The sequence below is a fragment of the Sinocyclocheilus rhinocerous genome, unplaced genomic scaffold (assembly GCF_001515625.1).
Source record: "Sinocyclocheilus rhinocerous isolate Xijiao unplaced genomic scaffold, SAMN03320098_v1.1 scaffold3047, whole genome shotgun sequence".
NCBI classification, from domain to species: domain Eukaryota; kingdom Metazoa; phylum Chordata; class Actinopteri; order Cypriniformes; family Cyprinidae; genus Sinocyclocheilus; species Sinocyclocheilus rhinocerous.
The window spans coordinates 483,642-489,479 of record NW_015662947.1 but is presented as its reverse complement, the minus strand read 5'-3'; positions in this window follow the sequence as shown (position 1 = coordinate 489,479).

Below are 5,838 nucleotides of genomic sequence, written 5' to 3'. Positions count from 1 at the left end.
CAACAGTGGCTTTTCATTCCTGAATGAATCAGTGTATTAAACGAATCATTTGAGTAACTGATTCAATGACTCATCATTTATCGTCAAACAGTCAAACAGAGATGCGGAGTGATGCAAACTGTGAAAGGCCCAGTGCTGTTATCAGCAATGTTTAGTACAACAGTTGGGTCACGAAAAAATCTCATTGTGGTGTTTTTTATGATAACTTATAAACCTTTTTTACACAAACCTGCGAGCTACACTGAAAAAAGTGAAACTACTGTGTTGTTAAGTTGTACCAAAGTAAAAAATAATGATTTGGTCTCCATAAAAAGCAATATTTTAACTTTGTTTCAATGTAATTTTTTTATCTTGGGCAGAAGAACTATTGTGATTGATATTAAATTAAAATTTAAAGTTTCAACCAAATCAAAAATATAGTTTGAGAAAAACTAATAAATTTAGCTGTAACAAATTACAGTAATTTTTTTAGGTTGGTCCAAAGTATCATTTTTTTCAGTGTACAAGGATGTTAATCAACAGTACTTGCTTCTGTTAAAGCCATCAGTATACAAGTTATTTTAAATGTATTTATTATTATTTTTTTTTAAAAAATAATTGTGTTTAATAGTGGAATTCCTGCTGAAAAACTAAACCAAAGAATTGAAACAGCAAATCACTCCAAAAGAACTCTTTAGTGCCTGCCCACCCTCACAATGCACCGTGAATTACATAATTGAGTCAATTTATGCATATTTTGCAATAAATGTATATTTTTTCATTGCTTTTATTTTTATGATGTCGTTTATTGTGCTTCATGGGGTGTTCTTTTCCTCATTAACGCTGTTAAATACACAGACAGACTTGTACCTTTTTGTCTGATTTTCAAATACTTTTTTCTTTCGAATCAAAGTTTGAAATGTTGTAATTCACCTTGTAGTTGGTTGGATTGGTTCATGGCTTACAACTCTTTAACAAAGACTACTTAAAATCTCTTTTGTAAAATAACTGGGAAAAATTATTCCAAAACCAAAGCCTCTGAAAAAGTATGAAAGGTACTTTTGTACTCTATATTAACACTATTGGAAGCAACTCTGCCAATCAAATTCAAGGACTGGAACTAACTGATGTATTATGCTTTTTATTACACAGGTGTTATAGGAGGTGTTACTGAAATACGTTGTAGCATTGAAACCGTGAGTTTTCTGACAGTAATGTGGGACCGTGAATGTGCTGTAATGTGTGACAGTAAGTGAGAGGCAGCCAGTGACTCACATCACTGCTGTGTTTCATTCCTTTCAAACCGCTGAGATGGGGAAAGGGGAATTGTGAGAACGTGACGTTTTCATATCCGCAGATAATTTTCAGAGACCTTAGAACTTCAGATGGCACTTCCTCTACTGGTGACAGGAATCCTCAGTGTATGAGTGTGTATGAATGAGATGTGTGTGCTTGAATGATCTCAGATTAATATTGCAACAGAGACGTGATTTCATCATGAAGATCAAGTGTGGTAAGTGCACCATAAACTGTTGATAACTGGGACTAATGGGAGCATTATGAATACATGAAAGTCTTAGCATTATCATAAAATTAAAGATACAAGCTAGACTATGTATCACATGATTACAGTATAGTGTATTACTGTAGATTTTAAAGTAACATTGAAGCATGAATCACTGTTTTTTTCTATGTTCCATAGTAAACATGATTCTCTTCCAAATTATTCCTGTAATAACAGGTTTAGGTGAAGGCTATGAACAATACATGGTACACAGATTCTATGGGGCATCAGGATGGGGCAGAAGAGGTCACCCCTTTCCCTTTAAAACTCTAACCAGGCCAGGCCGCTCAGTCTGGGGCTACGGTGAGTGTCTTTCTGACAAGTACTGAGTTTTTGTGTAAATTATGAAACGCTATATTAGACTTTATGACAGACAAATCACTTACTCAGCAAATCTAGACATTGCATTCTATCTGTCTGTGTTCAATGTTAAAAAAAATGAGCACAAAAAACTGAATGTGACAAAAATGCTTCATTTTAAATCTGCTAAAAATCATGAATTATGGCTGTATCTAACATTTGTTATCTAACATTTGATATATTTTGAAATATATATTATTAGTATGAGGTTAGTGTCACTTCTTTTGTTGCTGTTGCATATGTAGATAATCAACAAAGCGTTTATTGTGTTATGACATCATTGACATTATTTACATTATTTGCATTATTTACAGCTATTTTTATATTTATTATTGAGTTGATGTTACAAGTAAAACCCTAATATTGACAATTTATGGCAATGACTTAAAATTATATTTAAATATTTGACATATGGATGAGACTCTGTGTTTTATGTTTAAATATATTTTATTTTTTTAAATACGGTTAGGGTTAATAATAATAGTGTAATAGTAATATTGTGTAATAATTAAAGGTTAGGCAATAACTGTTGCAAAAACAGTATTTTCTATTGTAATAATATGTTTTAATGTATTTTTGATCAAATAAATGCAGCCTTTGTGAGCATAAGAAACTTCTTTCAAAGACATTTAAAAAATCTTTTCAACTCCAGACTTTTGAAAGGTAGTATGTGCATATACAAAAAAATATATTTTTTTCCTAACTTGTATATCCTCTTGGTTCTTCATTATGAAGTACTGGAGTGTGGGCAGGGATTTGATAGCTGTTATTGTGAGAGAGAAACTTAGATGGGGAAGTGTAATGTGCCTGAAAGAGGAAACGCTGAAAGCTTCACACATCCTTGCACAAATAAGATACAGTACATTCATGAGATGTCCTTTCACGAGCTTCCTGTTAGACTCTAAAAACTGAAAAGCTTCTTTTGTAATTTGTTGGTTTCTCAGAAATGGAAGAAAGACACGTGTAGTAGGCCTGCTCTTACTAAATGGGTGATTAAGCCAGACCATATGAAAGACATATTCACCTCATCAGCCCTTAAGCCTTTATACTGAAGCGTGTACCTCGAAGTAAATATTTCCTAGTCAAACAGAGTTAGGATATAATGAACCCTGACAATGAGAGCAGCGTGAGTCGATTTCACACTCGTGGTCCGGCATGGATCAGAATATGTCATGAATCATTGTGCCCCCGTAATGATGAGCTAACATACGTACCAGTGATCTAATCTTAGATTGAATCCATTTGGAGATCAATCAATAAGAGTGCAGACAGGGGTGGAGCTGAGCAGAATGAGAGCTATTGTGCCATTTCAGGCTTGACGCAGGACATGGTCTCTAAGCAACAGCATCAGATTTTAATGTAACAAAGCTGTCTATCTCCATAGCGGTAAGTAAACAACTTACCTACATTCACCAGCACACATCCCTGAATGCACAATACAATGAACAGATTTTTGGAGAGTCTTTTGCCATAGACCCGCTTTGGTTGTATGGTTAAATATGCACTTGGGATTGAAAGAAGCCCTTGGGAACTTGTTGATGGTCTGCGTAATCTCAATCTACAGAATTGCCTGTGGAGTGACTGGGTTGGTGAATTAAACCGTGGCCACTGAGTTTTGCCACCTGCTGGTACAAGATAAAAGAAGCAATAATTCTAAATCTGCTGCAACAACATGCAAAATGTACTGCATCTTTCGTTCTATCAAGGCTGCTATTTCTAAGGCTCGTTGATATGAAAAGATGCAAAAAATGGACAGATTTTGTGTCTGTATGAGTTTGAGACAGAAAACGTGTGCAAAAATGTGTGATAATTCTGTGCAAATGCATCTGTGGTTTGCTTCATCTCTCAGCAGCAGTGGCCCTTCGCACATGTCATACTCTTCTCTCTACTGCTGCTGTGTGCTGGCAGAATACAGACGAGCCCAACTGACAGTCACACAGCTATTTGTCTGCTTACTCCAACCTTTATGGATCTTTTTATATGAAGGCTTGGTCACACTTTAGTTTGGGGACCAATTCTCACTATTATCTAACTATTAACTATGACTTTTGCCTCAGTAAACTCCTAAATACTTATTAATAGTTAGTAAGTTATTGTTAAGTTTAGGTATTGGGTAGGATGTAGAATATGGTCATGCAGAAGTACTAACAACAAACAGCCAATATGCTAGTAATATGCAAGCTAATAAGCGACTAGTTAATAGTGAGAACTGCCCCCTAAACTACCCACAACTTTTTACTCTGCCTTTTATTTATTTTTGCTTTTATTTCAATTATACATTTTAACAGTAGTATATTATTAGTGTTTTACTTTTATCTGTTAAAATATAACAGTCCATCATAAAATATTAATTACATTTTTATTAATTAAATAAACTTATACTACTTCTGTATTTATTGTGTGAAAATTATCTGTGCACATTTTTACACAAATTATGACTCTGAGTTGCGCATCATTTCTATCACAATCCAAAAATTCAAACCAATTCACTGTCAGTGAAGTGCATTCTTGATTTGAAATATGAGACATGATGTGTGAACAAAAGGCAAATATCATATTTAAAACGGCAATATTTTGGTTGTGTGAAAGTGTGAAAATATTATTGCATATTAAGTTTATTTAGGACACAAAATGCTAATGAAATTAATACTAATAAAATGCTAATAAAATATAAATAAATAACGAAACTGTTGGAAATCATTAGTAGCCACATTAAATAAACTAGTGAGTTTGAAAAGGCTTTGAGAGAGTTTAATTTCAAAAGCAAGGGGGACAAAAAGAAAAAGAAAAATTGAAGAGTTCAGATGCAAAAGCCTCTAAGTGCCGTCTGAAATTTTCTTCTAAAATTCTCATTTTTATCAGGCTCCTATATTTAGGTTCAGTAATTTTACTTTAATGGCAATGTATAGGTTCTTTTCTATGCTATTAAAGTGAAAGAACTGAACATAAATATATGAGCCTGATAAAAATGGTCATTTTAGATGAAAATTTCAGACGGCACTTAGAGGCTTTTGCATCTGAACTCTTCAAATATATACGTATTTTAAAGCTTTCATTGCAAAGAATAATCAGAATTTGGGTAATAGGCCTACTGAACAAAAGTTATGTATGCAAATGTGCCCGCTAAAGTTTCATGTTGTAACTCACTGAGCACACAGAAATTTAAAGTAAAAGTGAACAGATGATAGATTATAACATTTTAAAAACCTTGGCTTTGGGGGAATATCTCTGCTTACAGTGAGGACTGACACACTGAGTAATAATGAGTGTAATTAATTATTACAGGACTGTCTGTTAAGCTGAGGGCAAGAGAAGTCTAAAGGAAAGAGAACTAATTCTTTCACTCTCTGGAGGGTCATAAAATGCCTCCGACATTGAAGGTTGAGTTATTTTAGGGTAGGCCTAATTTACTACGCCTTCTCTCATCTCCAGCTAATAATCTGAACCTCTCTCCAAAAAAAAAAGACTTGAATTATTGGAATTAACTGCAGTATAATTTTACTAAAATAAACAAAAATGACTCCACTGAACACTTTGTCATTAGTGCACTCTCAGAAATAAAGGTACAGCAGCTGTCACTGGGGTGGTACCTTTTCAAAAGGTAGTTATTTGAACCTAAAGGGTCCATTTTGGTACCTTAAAGGTACATATTGGTACTTAAAGTGTACATATTAGAACCTAATAGTTACAAAAGTGTACCTTTAGAAAAGGTACTGCCCCAGTGACAGCTGTTGTACCTTTATTTCTGAGAGTGTGTAATAGGCCTAGCAGGAAGTTAACATTGCAAAAACTGCTAAAAAACAACACAGATGGAATGTTAGCGGCTATCAATAAGACAGTGTGCGACCGACTGCATTCCAGCTCAGCATGAGATCTGTGATTCCCATTACCACACATACCTGTTTTGACCCTGATAGTAGTAACAGACATTTTGG